Raw genomic sequence first — 24083 nt, forward strand, 5'->3', positions numbered from 1 at the left:
GGTTGGAGCGGCAAAGACACGGCGACGCAGTTGGCCCTGGCTCTGGAGGGTCCCGCTCTGCAGGTGCTAATTGATGTCGCACCGGAGCAACGGCAGGAGTTACCGGTGATCACCGCGGCGCTGGAGAGACGCTTCGGACAGCGGACATCGACAGAACAGGCTCGCGAGCAGTTAGCCGTTCGTCGTCGCAGTGAGGGGGAGAGTCTGGGGACGTTCGCCGCCGATCTACAACTCCACTTGCGGCGCGGCTACCCATCATTTCCTCAGGAAGAGCTGAGTTTGCACGCTTTCCTGCGGGGACTCACGCCGGAGCGGCTCCGCCGGCACGTCCGCCTCTCCATGCCTAGCTCCCTGGAAGAGGCGTTTCGCGAAGCGGAGCGGGCCGAGCAGGTACTGAGCCCAAGACCATCACAGGCTCCTGGACCAGCCATCGCTAGTGAGGGCAGCCGAGTGCAGCGGTGAGACGGAGGCGTCAGAGGAGAACGTCAGCCGAGCCCAATCAGCTGCCGTTCCGGCGCGTCGACCTCGCCGGGAGGACAGCGGCTGTTTCCGTTGTGGTGAACTGGGACATTTTGCTCATGACTGCCCCGCCCCCTCACCGAAAGCTAAGGCCGGGTCACCGTCGGGAAACGGGAGCAGAGTGAGGTGGTGAGGGGACACTCACTCCAATCACACACACCCCTCTCCGGGAACTTTCACACAGTGGGTCGCTGCGGATTTATTAAAGGACTATATGTGGACTGTGTTATAGAGGGTCAGCAATGTTGGGCCCTGGTGGATACAGGGTCTACCATCTGCTTGCTGCGACGGGGGTTTCTCCCGGGGACAACCGGTCCACTCCCGGAGGGGTGGACCCCCACTACAACAGAATTAGTGACTGTTACTGGGGAAAAGACTGTGATGCCAGGAAAACGGGCGCTGCAGGTCACTGTGAAGGAGCTAGAGGTGAGACATGAGTTTTGGCTTGCTGACATCCGCGACGAGTGCATGTAGTATATTTATGTATCATATCATATATTATTATATAGGTAGTGAACAATCTGTTCGGGTCAGGTTAAGATGCAGTGACTGTTCCTCAACCCTTGCAGTTTGGCAGGGTCGTTGTCTGGGGAGCATCTGGGATAGACTCCAGGAAACAGACATTTACATTTACTTTTAGCAGTAAAATTGATCATTGCTTATGAGAGAAGTACAGAGAGTAGATGGGTTTGTGTGAGGTGGGGTGAAAGAGTTTGCGTAAACTGGGTTCGCAGAATCCGTGTTCGCAGAATCTGTTGTTGTTAACAATGATTATCCAAGCTGTTCCTAAGGAAATATTCAAAATGTCACGCCGACCTGGGAAAGGAACTGGGAGGTTGATGGTAGGCCAGATGCAGCTGGAGCTGGACAGATAACACGGCCCAGCGCCAGGACTTTCCAAGTAGCCGAGAAAAACATCTACACGTCCTTATTTGGACATGTGGAAAGATTTTAGGTGGTGGTTAAAAGCAGGCCTTCACAGACTGGGGTTTTCAGAGCGCTTCGCAGAGGGTCCGCTGGTAGCACACAGCGGACCTTTTCCGACCTCTCGGTTCTCTCTGCAGAGGAACAAGCAGGTGAATTCGGTCTCTGCCTCTCTTGCTATTACTCTTTTGTAATCATTATCTGATTGATTTAATTTGTCATGTATAATAAATTTGTATGCTATTGATTTAAACTTCAAAGTTGAGTTCTTGTGAAATCTCTGTCGTGGTTGAAGAAAAGAGAAAATACACGACAGAAATTGGCGTCACTCCAAGCAGGCAGGAAAACCGGGTCTGAAGCCGACAGGTGCCCGACTGCACCCAGCCCGAGACGACTCGTCACTGGTGGCCACAGGTGAGATGCGCTTAAAGCTCTTATATGACGATTCTCTGTGTTGGGGGCAGTGTGGGCAAATGTTGGTTATATTAGAAGATTCTAAATTCTGATTCGGCTATTTCTAGAAAACAATCTGTGTGGGAATAAGCAGAGAGAGGCAGTGGAGAATTTGCTTGTATAATTTGCTGTATATAAATATAACTAAGCAACTGCTTTATTTGTGTGCTGTACTTTGCTTTCATTGTGGGGAAATAGAAAATGACATGGCCTATTGACCTCTAAATGTTGACTTACATGTTAACTCTTTGACAGACGACGTTGGGAGATTCTAAATAAAGGGCTTAAATAGTCTGTATGTGTCTAAAATAAATTTAAGGCTGTGTAAGTACGGTAACTGACGTTGGAAGTGCAGGCCCAAGAAAAAGAACCCAAATTGGCAACATATACTAAACAACTTTTTGTAAGTTGGACACTCTCTACTTACCATTTTATAGTTCGGGACAGAAAAATATTTATTCAAGTGGTTCTTAAATTAAGGTGAGGATTAGTAACAGCGTCAGATTACGGTGCGGCCTCAGTGCAATCAGTTTAGTGAACCAAAAAGCCGACTTTTACTCACCAAATTAGACCAAATTTATATATATATATATATATATATATATATATATATATATATATATATATATATATATATATATATATATATATATATATATATATATATATATATATATATATATATATGCTTATATATTTAAGGCACTGTAGGTTTATGTGCGTATGAGGAGACCTACATTAAGCTTGGGACTGATCAATCCAAGTGTAGATTTTCGTAGATTAGATGAGTTGTGAGGCCTGAGAGACATAGGGAAATCAGTAAAAGCGCTTTCTGTGATATGCATATGAAGTGTGCTGGCAATAATGTATGAAGTTTAATCAAGTGTGTATTTGTGTATATACGTATGTGAAGTTAAACGGCGTAATAGTTGCTTGTTGCTGATTTAAATTTGAGTAGGCTGGGTTGACAGCAGCTCCTCTACTCCTCCGGTGCAGAAGGAGTGTGTGTGTGTGTGAGGGAGAGAGGAAAAGAGAGCAGGAGGGCGGGGGAGTGAGTGTGTGTGTGTGTGGACTAGACAGAGATCCCCGCTCCTCATACGTGTGTTTTCAGATAGTTGGGGGGAGCCGTTGGCTTGGTGCCAGGTGGCGACGAAGTTTTAATTTTTGTGGTAGTTTAATACTTTAACATTTTTGATTGTCCTATATTGTGTTCACTTTTCTTTGTACTTTTATAATCATTTTGACGTAATCTGAGTGTTTTAGTGCATTTTTTGTGACGACGTGTCTGCACTGTGGTTGGGAGTGGTCAAGCTGATCACGGAGTGTAAGACCGCGGCTGCTTTGTTTATTAAAATAATAAAAAAGGGGGGAGTTGAGGCGCGGTCTCTGAATTGGGTGTGGAGGCGTCAGCTGTGTGCCTCTTCTGTTGTCTACGCTCCCGAGAGAGAGTGTGTGTTTTCCTGCTCAGAGCACTAGGCTCAGTGTGTGTGTCGTACTGGTCAGAGCATTAGGCTCGGGTGTGTGTGTGTGTGAGTGTGCATTGGAGAGACATAGACACATAGTTGGCAGACTGCACTAAAGCCTTAGTTTTGTTCCTATTATTACTATTAGTGTAATGGACAGCAGCTAAACTTCAAAACGTATACTACGTCGGTTGAAGAGGAAGGAATTTTACTGTAACGCTAACGCTTCTAAATTGGCTCAGAGCCGTCAGCCGTGTGCTTCTCTAAGAGCAGAATCAGACTGGAAGTACAAAGACAAACAGAGTACTTACGAGCCTCCATCCGTCTGAGGCTCCGCCTCACCCCTCCCCTGAGTTTTCACCAACTTTTCAGATCAGATGTATGTATGTATAGACTAATAGTGCCGGGTTAGTATTAGGTGAGAATAAATGTTAGTAATACAGTAGGTGAGAATAGAACCACAGGGATATGCGATATACATGCTAGTGTACTAGTAGTGGTCTGCAGCGTGCTGGTTATACTTTCTGTCAGTGTGTATTGGTGGGATTTAGCTTCTATTTTTTCATTTTCAGTTTCCATTTTTGTCTGGTTCTAGGTTAACTAGGCTATTTGGGCAAAGTTAATAAACATTCCTCCATTTATATCAAAGGTCTTTCTGCTCACGCGTCTGTAGCACCTGCATTCTCATGAGCAAGACCACCATTTGTGACCTAATGTGGGTTAGGCACAGCATGTGACATCACTATCACGTTAAATCAAGTGTTTCAATTATGCTGATTTTGTGTAAACCTAGTAATATAAACAAAGCACATGATCAGCTCCAATAAGACGCTTATAATTTTTCTTCAGCAGTTGCTCTGAAGCGGGCGTTTCTGCAGTGGTTTGGTTTATCTTTGCATCAGACTTACTCTTTTATTCAGAATAAATCAAAACTCATCAGCTCAACAGTCACTAGGAATGATTATCGGTTGCTTAAAACAGAGGTAAAACCAAGATACCCAGAAAGGAAGAGCGTCTAATTACAATTTAACTGGTTAATATTTATGTTGCTTTTCACTAACTATGGGTTGTAAAGACAGGGAACTTACTTCAGTTATGAACACTGATTGAGATTAGTTCAGTTACCAGTATAATTAGGTGTAATTAGGGGTTGAAATCATATCTTCAGTAAAGGTACATATTTAATAATGAGATCTGTGGATGGGAACATGTCTCCAGTCAAGGTGTTGATGAAGGAAATTCAGAAATGCTCAGACAAATGGAGCAAGCAGACACATGAATCCACGTCGCCCTGGCCTTCAGAGGGGACATTTGATCTGAGGCAGTGTGCAGAGATGCAGGGTTTTATAAAAACCTATAAGATAAAAGACAAATCTGTAAAGCGAGGCCTTAAACGGGAAAAAGAAAATGTAGTGTTGCAATTGTTTATTAACTGTGCAAAAATGATGGGCAAAAAGACGACTCAATGTGGTGATAATCAGTTTGATCAGATCTCTATAACTAAGTCTCTTTCAGATGCATCCCAGATGAATGCAGAAGAAACAAAACCTTTACAGACGAAGAAGCCAGTTCACCCTGTAGCTGATCTAGAAGGGAAAGACAGGGCCGTGAAAAGGCTTGAGTTGTTAGAACTGCCCGACATTTATTTAAAAACAGAGAAAATCTCAATTGGAAAGTCCTGCAGTGAAAGTGATCTGCGTGACAGAGCAGTTAGATCACTGTGGGCTGAGTCAGATGAGGAATCAGTGTGTGTGGGTGACGAACGGGTAAATGAGGTTTCTGATGGACTTCCTCTGCTGATCAAAAGGGCAGAGTGTCAAAATCTGCCCTGGCCTTCAAAACCGGAACAGAATGATCTGACTGACACTGTGGGACTTTGCAACTTGTCACTAGAACAAATAACTGAGCATGTGATTCATGCTGTTGAGCTGCGTCAGAAGCAGGCAAAGGAGGCAGTGAAAGAAGCAACACGCCAGCAGCAGCGAACAGAGGGGAGAAAAGAGAGAGGAGGATGGTCTCTGCTCAACCAGCCAGCGTGCCTCAGACCCCACCTACACCACCAGGCATGGCCACACCTCAGGTGATGTACGTTCTACCAGGAGGGTGGACAAGACGACCTCCTATGAGGAGAGGAGGGTTCCCTGCAGACAAAGGCAGAGGAACGGGGCAGCCACAGAGGAGGCGTGAGATGCTACTGCTGTGGGAAGACTGGTCACGTAAGAAGCCATTGCTTTGCTTGGCTACGAGGCTTACGAGGAGTGCCGAGACCAAAGGGGTCTGCTGATCAATGTGGAGGCCCCTCAGCTGGTTACTAGAGAGGACCAGACACCTGCAGGATTCATGAACTTTGTTGATGGGCTCCATCAAAAGCCAGAAAGCCAGATGCCTCTGAATCTGTGACTTCACCTTGATGCACACTTTAGTACTTTGAGACTCAGACAAATATCTAAAATTTGGAAACAAAATAAACAAGTCGGCTGGTGAGAATGACTTAGTCCTTAAACCTGCCAACAGAGACAAAAATTAAAAATATGCCAATTTTACTAGCCAAGGGAAAGACAAAGGTATAGAGAATATTTCAAGATAAAGTTCCCAATTCAATCACTCTGCTGACAAATGCTCCACCTGATGCTCAGTGGGTGACGGTGTTAAAAACAATGTGAATTGAAGTATGTGGATGAAGGGACTGTGTGCACCAGACTTTGAGACATGCCTCATTTCATCTCTCCAACTAACACTAACTGTAGACAGTTGTCTCATTATATTGGTAAAGACTCATTCTCATTATTGAGGTAAGGAAGTTTCACTAGACAAGCCTTAATACTGTAGGAAGTGCCTCCCACATACCATAAAGTGAGTGAAGTATCTGAGGAGGTCAATCAGCTAAAAAGGGAATGAGGAGAGTGTACATGTTTCCCTCATACAGTAAACAGCAGTTTGATCCCTACAGTATGTAAGCTAGTATAACGCATCATGCTCTCATGTGTTACAGAAAACATTAAACTTCAAGGTGACTAAAACCAGGTGTGCCTTCCATTGCTACTGTGCCAGTTCTCCAATAGATAGAAAAAACAAACCATTCAGAACCTGCAAGGTGTAACTGTTGCAACAATGCTTAGCCTTCTATAGTACTGTATTGTGATGCTATGGATTGTGGCGCTGCAAGCAGCTACAGTTCACTACACTACATTTAGGATTTGCACAGTACGTCTACTGTTTAAGTGGGGCTGCAGTTTTAATGATCGCCTTGACATGTTTTGATGAGGTTCCACTTAGTTCTTATCATCACTATCATTAATATATTCCAACAGAGCAGAAGACACATTTAGCAAATGTGTAAACCAGGTCTCAGTTCATTTTTTCTTTCCATTCTTTTGCTAAACAGTTGACATAGATGTCATCAGTCTGCAGGCCTTAAACAAGTGTTACAGGGCTGTGGTGTTTTTTACGGCATAGAAGGAGGAGGTCTGGGGAAGAGACTGAGCAGCAACAGTGACGGTGCTTTATCCTCCAAGAGGTTTGACTGTATGTGGGTTTATATGGACTTTCTTTAATAGCTTACAATACTTCAGTTATCGTCCACAGCTACTTTGTTATCACTACAAATTCTGACAGTCACAGGGGAATTATAATTAGATGTAACAATAATTGTGGGGTTGTTTGAATTTCTAGGGTATAGCTTTGTGTTTCCAACAGTTAACTAGGTTGTGTTATGTCCATGTGTCATTTCTGATAGTTTGTGAGGATTCAGCTTATTTAGTCTTTACGTTAATTTTGTCATAAAGTCACTTAATGCATGCATCCGCAATGCGTCTTGAATTTAAAAAGGTTGCCTACAACGCAATGATTCTGTGTTCATAATGAGATTAGTTTGTGTTAATGTTGTAGTTATTAAGGTCTAAACATTCTTGTTCCTTCTATTGACATCATCCTTAATTTCACTCAGTTTTATTCAGGGTTTGATGATATAGTCCCCGGTAAGGATAAATACGTAGGATAAATAAGTGTAGGAAATTACTTTTAGGGTTTTGCTAGTGTTCTTTTATCCATCCATCTTAATTTAATGATTTAATCGGCTTCAAATTCAATGGACAGTTATCTGTCTATTGAGGGGGGAAAAATGTATTGTAAAAAATTGTTTTGATTATTGCTTTATGACGGTCCCTAGTAACTTCATGACGGTCCCTAGTAACTGGGGAACTTCTGTGTGGCATCTGCTGTGAGAATGGACTATTCTGTTTCTGTTGTGTTTTATCCCAAGTTGGTGAACTTAATCCATGGGAGAAAGGTTGTGGTCGAGTTGGCACAAAATTTGATTTGGTATATACTGTAAATAGCTTACGCTACAGAGGAATATGATCTCACAGCGGGACTCATTGTGGAGTGATAGGAAAAGTGACAGGAGCAGGGTATGTCAGGAAGGAAAGGAGTTAAGGGAAGTCGAAGAGTGAATGAAAAGGGAAGTGTAAATGTGATAATGACAATAGAGGGATGAAAAAGTACTGTGAACATTGCATTTTAGTGTGTAGCTTGTAAAAATATGCCGAACGCATAGACTAACATTGCATGAAGCTTTGCTTGACAAAACAGTGTTTAATGCATCAACCAAGTTTCTATGTGAAACAGATGATTAATATACGCAGGAAAGCTGTGTTGTTCCATTGCAGGAAAGAAGAGGACAAAGAAGATCAAACTCTGGATCACTGATGGACCCTGAGTGACACTGCTGACTTATTTAGTAGAACAAGGTCACAGGCTAGCCTTTCTAAATTATAGTTCTCATAGAGCAAGAGGTTTCTCTCTTAGCTCACGTGCACGACAAAAACCCTGAGCTCATGACATGACTGACTGATACTGTATATGCTCTGCGGACTGACTATGACACATGTCGATGATGTTTCTTGTTGTTGATTTTATATAATGAGGGTTTAACAATTTTCATTCTGCATCTCAGTGTGTTGTTGTACACAGGAAGCTCACATTAACAACTTCAGCCCTTCTCTCTACACAGAGCAGCAGTGAAGAAACTGTGTCAGCGTAAACATCTCGCTTAAACTAATTTTCTTTCCTAACCAACTTCTCTCCTACTCTTAACCTCCATCCACAGGTTACTTCAGTATCAGAGGAGGGTGTGTCTTATGATCTGCTACAACTGTGGGTTTTTATATTCTCTGATCTTTTGATTTCTACAGTGACGACCTGGAACAAAAAGCAAACTATATGTTCTGTTCAGCCTAACCCTAACCCTAGCTCTGTAGGATGGTTTATGCTGCACTATAGTGCAGATCTTTCTGCCTCTCAGCTATCAGCTCTCAGGTCACAGCTGGAGCACCAGTCTGAGGGGGACAGAGGATGGTGCAGCAGAAGTGTGCTGGAGCCCTGAACGGTCCAGAAATGAGGGACTCTGTGTTCAACGTGAAGGCAAGCTGGGCCAACTGGGTCGCTAGCGGAAAGGCAGGGCATCAGATGAGGTTCCTAGGACAACGCAGAGGGTGCAGTGCCACAGCTTCCAGTACAATTGTGACGGACGAAGGAGGAGTCGATGGAGCCGAAGGAGCTGATGGAGAGTCCAATTATTCCACTTCCAGCTACACTCCTCAAACAATCCTCACCCACCTAATATTGTGGGGCTGCGCTGACCAACACGGCTATAGGGGGTGGGCGGAGCGCCGCCCATAGCTGCATCGTTGATATACACTGATGTTTGAATTTGCCCGTGCATGAGCTGAATTGCAGATGCTGGATGACGTGGGATCACAGACCTTCATGATTGACTGTGGTTGGTGTGGAGTCTGTGAAGAATCTGTTGTGATAAAGAGAGAAGAGAGAGAGCTTAGGTGTTCTATTCACCACAGATTTTGTGAATCTTTAACTTTGCTGTGTCATCTTAATGTTGAAGTTCATGTCTATTTAATATAATGCAGCATGATGAGTCAAAGAGGAGCTTTCTTGGCCGCTCGCTTTCAAGATTGATGGGCATTAAAATGCCCATGAGGAGGGGATTTGTAGTATATTTATGTATCATATCATATATTATTATATAGGTAGTGAACAATCTGTTCGGGTCAGGTTAAGATGCAGTGACTGTTCCTCAACCCTTGCAGTTTGGCAGGGTCGTTGTCTGGGGAGCATCTGGGATAGACTCCAGGAAACAGACATTTACATTTACTTTTAGCAGTAAAATTGATCATTGCTTATGAGAGAAGTACAGAGAGTAGATGGGTTCGTGTGAGGTGGGGTGAAAGAGTTTGCGTAAACTGGGTTCGCAGAATCCGTGTTCGCAGAATCTGTTGTTGTTAACAATGATTATCCAAGCTGTTCCTAAGGAAATATTCAAAATGTCACGCCGACCTGGGAAAGGAACTGGGAGGTTGATGGTGGGCCAGATGCAGCTGGAGCTGGACAGATAACACGGCCCAGCGCCAGGACTTTCCAAGTAGCCGAGAAAAACATCTACACGTCCTTATTTGGACATGTGGAAAGATTTTAGGTGGTGGTTAAAAGCAGGCCTTCACAGGCTGGGGTTTTCAGAGCGCTTCGCAGAGGGTCCGCTGGTAGCACACAGCGGACCTTTTCCGACCTCTCGGTTCTCTCTGCAGGGGAACAAGCAGGTGAATTCGGTCTCTGCCTCTCTTGCTATTACTCTTTTGTAATCATTATCTGATTGATTTAATTTGTCATGTATAATAAATTTGTATGCTATTGATTTAAACTTCAAAGTTGAGTTCTTGTGAAATCTCTGTCGTGGTTGAAGAAAAGAGAAAATACACGACATGCATCATCGGCCTAGACCTGCTAACCCGCTGGGGTGCATGTGTTGATGTGTCGGGGCTAGCCCTATGCTTTGGCACGGAGACCGTGCCACTTCAGTCGGGCCGGGGAAGGAGCGTCAAACCCAGGGGACGCCGGGCTCGTCGGCGCACTGAGGCCAACGCACTCAAATCGTCACCTCCATTAGCCAGCATCCCGACAACAGAGACCGCCAATGCTGTGAGGGAGCTGGGTCAGCGTAGCGGCGCACATCTGGGAGAGCAGCAGAGAAAGCAGTTACAGCATTTGTTAGCGGAGTTTGTGGATATTTTCGCTGCACGTGATGAAGATTGCAACAGAACAGGGCTGGTGCAACACCACATCAACACCGGTGAGGCACAGCCCATCCGCCTGCGACCCCACCGGCTGCCTCTTTCCAAACGCCAAGCAGCAGCAGAGCTGATTACCGGAATGGCCAAAAACGGCATCATCGAGCCGTCGGACGGCCCCTGGGCTGCCCCGGTGGTGATGGTGAGGAAGAAAGGGGGTAGCTGGCGACTCTGTGTGGACTACAGACGCCTTGACGCCGTCACCCTAAAAGACTCTTACCCACTACCTCGCATCGATGACGCTCTGGATCATGTGGCGGGGTCGTGCTGGTTCAGTTCTCTAGACCTGAGGAGCGGTTACTGGCAAGTGGAGCTGGCCCCGGAGGATCGAGCCAAAACGGCTTTTACCATCGGCCAGGGACTGTGGCAGTTCCGAGTCATGCCATTTGGACTGTGTAATGCCCCTGCCACCTTTGACCCCCGCCTCATGGAGAGGGTACTGAAGGACATTCCCCGGAGCCGCTGTGTGGTGTATCTGGACGATTTGTTAGTGCACGCCAGAGACTTTGAGGGTGCGCTTGTAAACCTGCGGGAGGTCTTCACCGTCATCCGCCAGGCTAGGCTCCAGCTGAACCCAGCAAAGTGCAATCTGCTGGCCAGAGAAACGGTGTTCCTGGGTCATGTGGTCAGCGCACGTGGGGTGTCCACAGACCAGGCCAAGGTATCGGCTGTCCGGGACTGGCCAACGCCCACCACCGCTAGTGAACTGAGGAGTTTCCTGGGGCTAGCCTCCTATTACCGGAGGTTCGTTCGGGGCTTCGCCACTATCGCCAGCCCACTACATCGACTGACGGAGAAGGGCAAGCGGTTCGAGTGGTCTAGCGCCTGCGCCACTGCCTTCCAGCAACTGAAGGCGGCCTTGGTTGATGCTCCGGTCCTGGCCCTCCCTGACCCCCAGCAGCCTTTCATCCTTGACACCGATGCCAGCAATTTGGGGGTCGGGGCCGTCCTCTCTCAAGGGGGGGAGGCAGGTGAGAGAGCGGTGGCTTTCTACAGCTGCAGTCTGAACCGAGCAGAGCGCAACTACTGTGTGACCAGGCGGGAGTTGCTGGCAGTGGTCCTGGCTGTGCGGCACTACAGACCCTACCTGCTTGGCAATCGGTTCACCCTGTGCACTGACCATGCCTCTCTCACTTGGCTGCTCAACTTCCGGCAACCTGAGGGTCAGGTGGCAAGGTGGCTGGAGGTGTTGCAGGAGTATGATTTCGAGATCCAACATCGACCGGGGCGACAGCACAGCAACGCCGATGCCCTCTCCAGGCGACCCTGCGCTGCGGAGGAGTGTCGCCACTGCCAGCGTCAGGAAGAGAGGGAGCGGGCACCCGAGGCAGCCGCCGCCCGCCTTGGAGGCGACAGCGCAGAGGCAGAGCAATTGTTCACCGAGGAACAGTTACGCCATCACCAAGGGGCCGACCCTGTGCTAGTAATGGCGAGAGCCTGGCTGGAAGCTCGGCAGCGCCCAGACTGGACAGCAGTGTCTGCAGAGGAGCCTGAGGTAAAGGTCCTCTATTCTCAAAGTGGTAACTTGGAGCTGCACGGCGGAGTGCTGTACCGATGGTGGCGAGCGCCAGGCCAAGGATCGGACAAACTACAGCTTCTGGTTCCTCGCGCCCTGCGGCCCGAGGTCCTCCAACTGGTCCATGGAACGGCAGGGGCTGGTCACTATGGCAACACCAAAACGATTCGCCGTCTGTGGCAGAGGTTCTACTGGCCTGGCTGTCGTCAGGATGTGGAGCTCCACGTCCACTGCTTTGACACCTGCACTGCTCAGAAAGGACCCTGTCAGCGCTCCAAGGGTCCGCTGCAGCAGTACTTGGTGGGGGCCCCGATGGAGAGGGTCGGGGTGGACATTTTAGGGCCATTTCCCCTCTCGGAGTCCCGTAACCGCTACGTACTTGTTGCAATGGATTATTTCACTAAGTGGCCAGAGGCGTATGCGGTGCCGGACCAGAGTGCCATCACATCAGCACAGAAACTGGTGGACGAGATGTTCACCAGGTTTGGGGTTCCCGCAGAGCTCCAAAGTGACCAGGGGCGTAACTTTGAGAGCCGGCTGTTTGGTGAGGTGTGCCAGCGAATGGGAGTGAGGAAAACGCGGACCACTCCACTGCACCCACAGAGCGACGGGCTGGTGGAGCGCTTGAACCGAACCCTGGCCACCCAGCTTGCCATTTTGACCAGCCATCACCAGCGAGATTGGGACCAGCACCTGCCTCTGGTCCTATGGTCATACAGGACTGCTGTACAGGAGTCCAGCCAGTGCACACCTGCTGCACTGATGTTTGGCAGGGAGCTCCGCACCCCAGTCGACTTGGTCTTTGGACCACCGCCAGAACCGGAGATAGCTGGCGGCCCGGAGATGGACTATTACAGGCGCCTGAGAGAGAGACTCAGACTGGTGCACGATTTGACTCGACACGCACAGAAGGACGCTGGGGTCAAACAAAAAAGAGCATATGACGCTCGCTGTCAGGGGCACACATTTACACCTGGGGACAAAGTGTGGGTGTATTGCCCGGTGAGGAAGGGGGGGATCTTACCAAACCTCTGCAACCACTGGCAAGGGCCGGGGGAAGTGTTGGAGCGGCTCTCAGAGGTGGTTTTTCGGGTCCAGATGCCTGGGCGGAAGCGGAGGGTGGTGTTGCACCGGGATCGGCTGGCACCTACCGCTTGCCCCGGCGGGAGATGATGACGAGGGTGAGGACGACCCTCCACCTGTCATTTCTAGTGACAGAGACACTAATGGACTTAGGACAATTTTTGACACTGGGGGTGGGGATCGGGGGAGGCCGGTGCGGCAACGGCGCCGGCCTGATCATTTAAGGGACTTTGTCACCGGGTCTGAGGTTAGTGGGGACACCTAAACCTCTTGGCGGGGGGCTGTGTAGCGATCCAGGGGGGGGGGGGGGGGGGGGGTACATAGTTTGGTTGACTGTTCCAGTTCGTATTGTGTTATGTGGCTCTTTTATTTTGAAGCGCAGATTGTTGCGTGACGTCAGGTGTGCTTCCGGGAAAAAAGGGACCCGGGAGAAAGGGGCGGGAGTTTTTGTTCTGTGTAGTTCCGGGGGAGCTTAAAGACTGTGGTGAGACCTGTTGTGACCCCGCTGTTGTTATAAGAAAATAAAAAGAAGTGCTGTTCACACCGAGGCTCGTAACAATATTCATCCTGCTGCAGCCAGGTTTCAGTGAGACAGAACAGATCTATGTAATGGTCACTTATCAAGTCATTTATTAAAAAGGATTTAGATGAGAGAGATCTGATATTTAATAAACCACACTTTATTAGCTTACTGTTACTTTGTTCCGTAAGAGGAACTGTTTTGATGTTTATTAAATTCTGGTAAGTCACTCCTCTTTGATTTGTTTGTGACTTGTATAGTTTAGGTGGTCGAGAAGCAGACACAGTCTCTATGCAATAACTAAGACTAAGAGTGGGTCGCGGCTGTAGAGAACGTGCAGAGAGGCGTGTAAGACTGCGACTCTGCGTCCTGGGCTCCACTCTGAGTTGTCACGGAGTGGGGAGGCTAAGCAACATGGCCATGTTACTAGAAAGCAGAGAGGCTCCGTTCAACGTGGGATGGACGCCGTCTCTTCTAATCAGCCCAGGTTTTCCCCAAGAAATGCTCCAATTAGCCACAAAGCCCACATCGTTTGCAGGACACCACCTAGACAACCAGCGGTGGAGCGATGACAGCCGGCTATACATGTCATCGCTGGTCACATTGGGGAGGGGTCCAGAGAAAACTACAGAGTCCGACATTGTTTTGGTGGTGAACCGTGGGCGCCTGCCTAAAGCTACGTTTCTTACGAGCCGTGACCCAGTCGTTACCCAGCTGCCTGGGACCTGCCGGGGGACTGGTAGCAGCTAAGCTAGGAGGCTCCGCACCGGCTAAAGGGACCTGGCTAGCTGGCCTGTTTTCTAAAGAGCGAAGCCGAGACTCTAAGTCTAACAACCTCGCCTCCAACCCTGCAACTAGCGTACACCTATTACAGATACCATTACCATCACTAAAGGAGGCAGAGGATAAGCTAAACATAAGACACACCGAGCACCGAACAGAGCGAGAGGGAGAGGAAAAGGGGGAAGTCATAGCAGGAAAGTAAGCTAGGAGAAAACACTTAGATAACAGTGTAAATTAGCAGGACGTTTAATGAAAGGAAAAGATGCTTGAGTGTTACAAGCTTTGTTTGCAACTTTTAGCAGTCGCTATCAGATATAAAACGATAATATTTAGAAAACAGCGGAGAGTAACGCTGTACACACACAGCGGCAGCAAACCCCAGTAACCGGAAGTGACGCGATACGCTTACCGTCAGTCAGCCAACCACCAGAGCTCAGCTCAAACCCTATACAGATACAAGGAAATGAACGATTTCTGATTTCTGACATTCATTTATTTGTCACCTGATTGTTATGGGAAAAATTGTCTCTTCCTTATTTCTATGCATTTCTATGCAGTTATTATACGAGTTATGACTTATGTTCTGCAATTAATATCTTATGTTTTGTCTTACTGTATGCATTTGACATTTCACCTAGATTGTTCAATGGTTGTCTCTGCCTGATAGACTCTCAACTCTAGCTCCCAAACCCAAGGTCGGGGAGTTGTGTCTCTGTCTGTTGAGACTTGGTGCTCCTTTCTCACAGATAGTTGGACGTCAGCGATGCAGGTGTGAGAAAGTAAAAATCTTCACACACACTGCGACAGGGAGGAGATGGTGCATGTAATTTGATTGGGTTAGAAAGACATTCCACCCTAGTCGGACAGAGAAGCTAAAAGGCAGAAGCAACTTGAGGATCGTGGGCTCTTTGCATCACACCTTCGTGGTGTGTGCACTGATCTCCCCAGCTGGTTTTTGGTTTGTTGATGTGCACGATCAACATCCATGCTTTTTATTTGCTTTCCCCATTATTTTTATTTTCTTTATTATTTCAATAAATCGCACAAAAGGACAACTCTCTCATCTACTTCTTTATGGAAAATTTCCACCACAGAAATTGGCGTCACGAACAGGATCCCGCTGCAGGTCGTCTGGACGATGTGACCAGGGACGATAGTCCTGAGGACTAGGGTCGCTCAGCCTCCAAACCTCTACAGACATTCAGAGCTGGGAGGACTGCTCACCCGTCTGGATCGCCTCTGACGAGATCCACGAACTCAGATTCAAACTCAAATCCTAATTTGGCTCGGCTCGGTGAGAGAGATTCCTTTTGATTTGGGAAAAAACAAAAAGATTGGAACTTTTATTTTTAATTTAGCTGAAACATTTCAATTGGTTGAAAAAAAAAGGAAAGAAATCTTCTGTTTGGTTGAAACACTAAATTTGATTAGGAAAATTAATTAGATCGAGAAAAAAGAAAAAAAAATCCCAATAATACATGTTCTTAATTAGGAAGTCTGCTCTGGGTGGTGAGACGTCGGTTGCTAAGGGTTGGCTCGTGGAACCGAGCTTCCGTCTGTACTGAGGATACAGACCAGTGTGCAGATCTGAGCGCAGTCCAAAGGGTGTGGACAAGGAAATAAAAGACGGCTTCTGAAATACGGAGCGCGTTTGCAGGGGGAAGTGGTTTTGAGATACGAGGGACCCGGGTCTTAGAGGGGCCTGACGGTGAGGGACCACTTCCGAGAACCCTGTCGCTGATCTGAGCGGTTCCCTTTCTACGGAGACGTCCGTGGAAGAGAAATTTCGAAAAAAGGTTCCGGCCGGAACACAAAAAAGTCTAAGGCAGAAAACCGCTGGGACTCTGAAAGATGGGTTCGGGGCGATCTAAGTCTCCACCACCAGACTGCAGCATTACAAAAGTAAAAGTAATTAAAAGTAAAAAGTTAATATGGTTATTAGTGCGTTTCATGTTTCCATGAGTGGGAAACTGGTTATGGGTTCAAAAGGAGAATCGCTTTGTGTAAGGACATACGCACCTTAAAAGAAAAATTAGAGACAAAAGAAAATACTTGAAAAAGCAAAACTATCAAAACTAAAGCCCTAAAAGAAACAAGAGAGATGAGAGTAACAGGAAAAAAGGAGATAACAACTCTGGGGAAGAATTGTTTGCATACACCACACACACATCATGTTAAGAGCAAATGCTCCCATTGTTTCTGCTCTTTGTCCTAATGCAGAACCGAGCGCGATGAGGGTAAATCCGGATCTGGACTCCTTTCCCACCATCAGCAGAAGAACCGAAGGAGAAGAAGCGCCTGTCCAACAACCAGAACAGGGTGGAAGCTCTGACACCACAGCAGCTGGAGGACACAGACCACAGCATGGACGCCTCAGCGACTCTCACAACGTCTGCAGCCATCACGTTCTGGGCTCATCAGATGAACCAGCTACTACAAGCCCTGCACCAGCATGAAAGGACTGTGTCTGAAGCTTCTGAAGCCGTGAAAGTGTCATACACGCGTGTGTGTCTGACAGACACCTGCTTATGACAATCAGCAAAGGAAAACAAGGACAGAGCAACAGCAGAGAAGACGTGCTCTGACACAGACACTGGTTGAAACAACAGGAGAGGCTTCAGACGTGATCGGCCCAATAGAGCTGCATGCGAGGATCCAGGAAAGGTCTGTCATCGAGGAACAACTGTCCCATCGAAAGGCTTCACCCACTGGCGCTCACATCAGACTGATGGTTGGAGAAGGAGGAAGGTGACGGTTCCTTTTCACGTGACGTACAAGACGGTACCGCAAACACACACACACACACATTCATACACGCAATGAAGAAACACGCTTACAGCTGATACACGCTCAAATTCATGTTCATGCTTATCTGCTCGCAATGAAGAATCGCTTTTTGCTCAAAAAAAAATCCCAGAGTGATTTTCAAATTATGACAAACAGCTAAATGACAACTGCTGCATGACTTTACAGTCTGATGGGTTTAAACTATTTTAACTTGCAACAAATTCAGTAATAAAATCCTTCATGTTTCTAAAAATACTTGTGCACAATATAGGTTTGTCTGGCCAGACTATAGAAAAACAAAATCAGACTATAGAAAAACAAAACAGACTGTAGAAAAACAAAACAGACTGTAGAAAAAAACAAAAAAACAGACTATAGGAAGACTGAGACTGACTGAAACAGACTATTAATGACTATTAAAGGGAAGACGACTATTAGAGAGAAGTAATAATAATTACTGTACGTACCAGACTATTAAAGAAAACTTACTGTTTCACTGTCTTGTGCAACATCTGCAGCAAGACACCTTAACATTCATTTTTGCTTTCAAACTTGTGCCCAGTTAAATTTTTAGGAAGAGATCTCATGTAGTTTAGATATTTGATTGATTTCCACTCCAGACGGAGTGCAGGTTACATCTACAGACATTCTAAATAATCCTTCTTTTGTTGGTGTTAACTTCATCTCAGCTGTGCTCTTATCATTGGCTGCTGAGGGGGGGGCTGTAACTGAGGCCCTCACACAGGCTGCATCACAGTTTGTTTATGATTTCACACACACACACAAACTGACCTCAACTTCCCTCTTTTGGGATGAACACAGGTCTGCGCTTGCGATTTCTTTTACTAACGAACAAAAAGATTTTTGATGTTTATTCTACAGCTCCACACGTCCCTCTGTGAAAACATGATGGAGACAGATGCAGGACGTGGGTCCTTTCGTGAACAGATGTGAACGGGGTGGAGACTGGTGAACGACTTCTGACCCCATGTGACGTATTCACCTACTTTGCATACTTTAAAAAAAAAAACTTTTTTTTATTCTGCCTGTCATGCACAACAAACAGTGAACCCCCACATTCTAATGACACACTACATGTTTTTATTTTCATTTTTCAGAGGACGCTCTGACCCAACACTCAGCCTTACAGGAAGCCCTGCTTCCCTGTGGCTCACACACAGACATGATGTAGGTTTGATCAGAGGATGTGAACCAGTGGTCATCACACCTAAATCTGACCACAGACCATGTAAACAACAACACCCTCTTAAAGGAAGCTATAGATGGCGTTACTGCAGACACCACTAAGCTACTGAAACATTGGATGCTACAGGCCACAAAGAGAGCCTGTCTAAATTACAGTTTGTTCAGACAAAGGTTATTTTCTGGGTCATTGTAATTACAGCTGATGGCAAATCCATCTCACCCAACTGAGTTAAAGCAATTTGAAACCTGCCTAAACCGTGCACGTAAAAACAGCTGATGTTTTTTCTAGGTCTTTGTTCTTATTGTAGGACCTTCAGTCCTAACTTTACCTTCTCTGAGGTCCCACTCAGGGTTCTGATGCAGACGTCTTCATCGTCCACTTCTTGTCTCACGTGGACGCTTGAGGCTGAACAACGTTCACCGACCTCATGCTTGCTCTTCAGTCGACTCCTACTTTGGGTCTTCCTGATCTGACCCTACGCGACCTTTCACTCAAACAGTGGATGAGAAATCAGGTTGTACGACTTCTGTTCTTTTGTCCTCATACTGTGTCTTTGATTCTTTTGAAAAACATCACATCTTTCCACAGCTCGACGGCTTAGATACAACACCACCTTACTCAACATGCTGAACGTTACTATCAAGACGTCGTCTTGAAGTCTGGCACTTTGCTAAGACACTACTCTGCTCAGGCTGCAGAGTTGATTGTGTTGACTGAAGCTATTAAACTAGCAGAAGGAGAGTCTGTTACCATCTACACAGACTCACAGACGCTCTGTGGAAGCATGGGAAGCTTTGAAGTCTGATTGCAAACCTATCTTACATCATGATAAGGTTCTGCTTTGCTGGACGCTGTCCTGCTGCCTACAGCTAATGCTGTTTGTAACTGTCCAACATCAGTGACGACTTTGTTTCTGCCGACATGCAGCTGCAGACGCTGCTGCGAAGGTCGCTGCCCAACAACCCCTCCCTCTCCTGATCCTTGTTTCCTCTCCTGATCCTTGTTTCCTCTCTCCAACTCTCTCTATCCTTTCCTTCCTCTCTCCCTGTGCTTTAAACATTTTGTACCTCACAGGAACGCAGACTCTGGCTGACGAATGGTTCCACCTGTAGCCATGGAGTCTGGTTTGGGCCTGATGGAAGCAGTGCCGCCCAAACACTTTTTCCCCACAATTCAGATTTCCCAACAGGTGAAAACAGGCGACAGGACCACTACACCATCCAACCAGGGCACGGGCGATCGTTAAGGAGTTCAGGAGGAAGCACTGGACCTCCAAACGGTGGCGAGGCCCCTTCCAGGTCCTTCTGACGACCCACACGGCTGTAAAGATCGCAGAGAGAGCGACTTGGACCAACTCCATCCAGGAAGGTCCCGGATCCGACAGACGACCCTCCATCTACACCACACGGAGAAAACCACCACTGACATAAAGAACTGAGAAGGACGACCCTCGCTGTGCTCACACACGCACTGAGGCGAGGCTGCGTTGACCATTCAGCTAAAGGTGTGAGCCAAGCGCCGCCTGAAGCTGCGCCGGTGAATCACACTATCAGACCATACATCTACACACACGCTCCTGAGAAAACACACACACGAGCAGCCTTGAGTTGCCGACGCTGGACGACGTGTAGACTCTTCACATCATGGGAGTGACAGTGACTCAGACGACATTGGGAGGAAACCTGGCGGTGATAACGAACCCCAAATGTCTCTGTGATCAGCTGATCACAACCTGAAGAACTCCAACGAACTGACAATACTTCAACACACAGGTTGGAAACAATCTAACGCTACTGTTCAACAGGAAGAAGCAGATTGTTACAAGACATCAATTGTAACCTTGTTTTGTTAAACTTCATTTTATGTTACATGGATTGTTGTCTTTATCATATGATGTTTCTATGTAACTTTACACACTACTTTTGAATGAGAAAATTTCACATAATTCACAACACTGAGTTTAAATATCCTAAAGTTGATTTGGTGTTTAATTTGCTCACAATCACTTATTCACTGCTACAATTAGTTTTTATCCTTTATCTACAGATGACAGAGGTTATGAGACAAAACGCATCATCATTCTGGTTAAATCCCTGAATCTCCTATTCGCTCTAGACGCAAATGTACAATTAAAGATCCGAAAGCATGAAATCTATCTTAAGATTATATGATACAGAACCCCACCGGAAACCTATGGCTATCATACATTAATTATCTTTATTACATTACAATTGAATGGCCGTAGACACGTTGTTAGCAGAGAAAAAAGGCGGTTGTGTTATGTTTGGAGACGCATATTGTACTTACATCCTGAATAACACTGATTCTAATGGTATTGTGGCGAAGGCGCTACACGGCCTTCAGAATCTCAGCTAACTCTGGTATAGGTTCTTCCTCTTGGAATTGGCTAGACGAAATGTCTGGAAAATGGAAATCTGTTCTCATGTCTGCAGCTGTTTCCTTTATCATTGTGATGGCTGTGATTCTCTTGTTTGGTTTTTACGTTATCCCACTGGTTAGAGGTCTCATCATGCGTGCGACCTCAGCAACACTCTCGTATGAGATGACACAATGCACTATGTTCAAAAACCCCAACTCTAACTCACTTAATGACTTTGACGATGGTATTGGCTTATTTTCTTCACATGCCAATACAGAGGTTATTCTTGTTTAACTACCCACCAAAAACAGCTCCCAACCTTTTGTCCCTTAGTTACTTCCATTTTATGTGAAGGTGTATTTTGAATCTTGATGAGTTAATACCCTTATTGTTTCATTTGCAAGGATCTTTTATTATTACAGAATGTGATGTTGACAATTTTTATTCCTTCATGGTTTGATTAATGTGTAATCAAAAGGGGGGAGTGTTATGGGAAAAATTGTCTCTTCCTTATTTCTATGCATTTCTATGCAGTTATTATACGAGTTATGACTTATGTTCTGCAATTAATATCTTATGTTTTGTCTTACTGTATGCATTTGACATTTCACCTAGATTGTTCAATGGTTGTCTCTGCCTGATAGACTCTCAACTCTAGCTCCCAAACCCAAGGTCGGGGAGTTGTGTCTCTGTCTGTTGAGACTTGGTGCTCCTTTCTCACAGATAGTTGGACGTCAGCGATGCAGGTGTGAGAAAGTAAAAATCTTCACACACACTGCGACAGGGAGGAGATGGTGCATGTAATTTGATTGGGTTAGAAAGACATTCCACCCTAGTCGGACAGAGAAGCTAAACGGCAGAAGCAACTTGAGGATCGTGGGCTCTTTGCATCACACCTTCGTGGTGTGTGCACTGATCTCCCCAGCTGGTTTTTGGTTTGTTGATGTGCACGATCAACATCCATGCTTTTTATTTGCTTTCCCCATTATTTTTATTTTCTTTATTATTTCAATAAATCGCACAAAAGGACAACTCTCTCATCTACTTCTTTATGGAAAATTTCCACCACACTGATGCCCGACTTACTGTACATCATTCATTGAAGGAGTCATAAGTAATTAGTGGTCTTTCTTCTTGTTCTTTCTTGTAGATCTAGAATTCTTGTAGATTCTTGTAGATGTGTTGAGTGTTATTGTGTATATAATTTAAATTGTGTTTGTAAATCAATTATTATATTAATATGTTGATTTGGTGTTATACTCTGCCACAAAATAATAAAATAAAACTATCAATAACACCACCAACAACAACAATGACAAAGACAACAATGTCAATAATGTCACGTTTTGGACAATTAATGCACCATGTAAATATTTTAGGGAATTTGTATGTTACTTTTTGCTTTAAAAGTCTCAGTAATTGCCAAAAAAAGTTTTACTTTCTCTTCTCTTTCTCACTACCAGCCATCATGTGAAAGGCAGCTTGGGCTGTCGGTTTAGCTCATCGTTCTCGTTCATCCTTCACAGCTTAGGCTGTGTAGCGAACAGCAAGCACTATATTTCTTTTGTGATTCGTTAATTCGGATCCTTCAGAAGTGCATTTGTTCATTTGTCACATGACAGTTAGGCTGTGCAGGCTTTGTGAAGAGCAGCAAGTGCTACAGTTCTTTTGAGATTTGTTCGTTTGTTTATTTATTCGTTCATTTGTCACATGACCGCTACCAATCAACTCGTGCTGTTAAACAACAATGGCAGGGATGATGCAAGACATAAGTCACTTTATTGTGGTGTGTATTTGCTTTCCTAGGTTTTCACATGCTTTTAATTGCTTATGGCATTTTGTGTATTCTAACTTGTTCCCTGAAGCAAACCATATCGTGGGCTCTTTGCATCACTCCCTACACCAGTGGTGTGTGCACTGATCTCCCCGGCTTGTGTTTGGTTTGTTGATGTGCATGATCAACATCCATGCTTTTGATTTGCTTTCCCCATTATTTTTATTTTTTCTTTACTTTTATAATAAATATCACAAAAGACAACACTCTCATCTGCCTCTTTATGGGAAATTTCCACCACAGTTTTGGCGTCTACGAACAGGATTCGCTGCAGGTCGTCTGGACGGTGTGACCGGGGACGATAGTCCTGAGGACTAGGGTCGCTCAGCCTCCAAACCTCTACAGACATTCAGAGCTGGGAGGACTGCTCACCCGGCTGGATCGCCTCTGATGAGATCCACAAACTCAAATCTTAACTTGGCTTGATCCGGTGAAAAAAAAATCTTTTATTTGGTTGAAACACTAAATTTGATGAGGAAAATTGATTAGATCAAAATAATATTAATCCCAATAATACCGTTTCTTAATTAGGTCAAAGTCTGCTCTGGGTGGTGAGACGTCTGTTGCTAAGGGTTGGCTCGTGGAACCGAGCTTTCGTCAGTACTGAGGGTACAGACATGTTTTTTTTTTTTAATCTGTGCGTGGTCCACATTTGGGGGACTGAGTATAGACGGGACGAGTGACCCGGGTCTTAGAGGGGCCTAACATTGAGGAAATACTTTGGGAAAGACTCTGTCGCCAGATCAGGTTGGTTCCCTTTTTATGGAGACGTCCGATAAAAAGGCATTTTGGGAAGGTTCCAGCCGGAACACACAAAAAATTCGAAGGCAGGAAACCGTCAAACTCTGAAAGATGGGTTCGGGGCAATCTGAGCCTTCACCACCAGACAGCAACCTTGCAAAATTAAAAGTAAAAATTAAATATGGTTATTAGTGCGTTTCATGTTTCCATGAGTGGGAAAGTGGTTATGGGTTCAAAAGGAGAATCACTTAGTGTAAAGGACATACGCACCTTGAAAGAAAAATTAGAGACAAAAGATGAGATTTGGAAAAAAGCAAAACTATTGAAGCTAAACCCCTAAAAGAAACAAAAGAGAAATGAGAGTAACGAAAAAAAAAGAGATAACAACTCTGGGGAAGAATTGTTTGCACTGTGCCACTACACACACACACACACACACACACACACACACACACACATATCATGCCAAGAGCAAATGCTCCCATTGTTTCTGCTCTCTATCCTAATGCAGAACTGAGCACGATGAGGGTAAATGAAAGGACTGTGTCTGAAGCTTCAGAACCCGTGAAACTGTCATACATGCGTGTATCTGACACAGACACCTGCATATGACAATCAGCACAGGAAAACAAGGAAAGACAAACAGCAGAGTGAGCTCCATCTAAGAAGATGTTCTCTGACACAAACACTGGTTGAAACAACAGAAGAGGCTTCAGATGTGATTGGCCCAACAG

General features: G+C 45.7%; 1 long non-coding RNA gene across 3 annotated transcripts; it reads left to right on the top strand.

Moving 5' to 3' along the window:
- The first annotated feature begins 6 nt into the window (after positions 1 to 6).
- On the top strand, positions 7 to 21806 carry LOC129604420 (uncharacterized). 3 transcript variants are annotated; one of them, XR_008695259.1, is made up of 3 exons: positions 7 to 945; positions 16621 to 18177; positions 18306 to 21806. It is a non-coding gene; the product is annotated as an uncharacterized LOC129604420 (long non-coding RNA). The 3 variants fall into 3 exon arrangements; XR_008695258.1 differs by lacking the exon at positions 7 to 945 and adding an exon at positions 13513 to 15694; XR_008695257.1 differs by lacking the exon at positions 7 to 945 and having other exon boundaries at positions 13442 to 18177.
- The last annotated feature ends 2277 nt before the right edge of the window (positions 21807 to 24083 follow it).

The sequence above is a fragment of the Betta splendens genome, chromosome 1 (assembly GCF_900634795.4).
Source record: "Betta splendens chromosome 1, fBetSpl5.4, whole genome shotgun sequence".
Classification (NCBI taxonomy): Eukaryota; Metazoa; Chordata; class Actinopteri; order Anabantiformes; family Osphronemidae; genus Betta; species Betta splendens.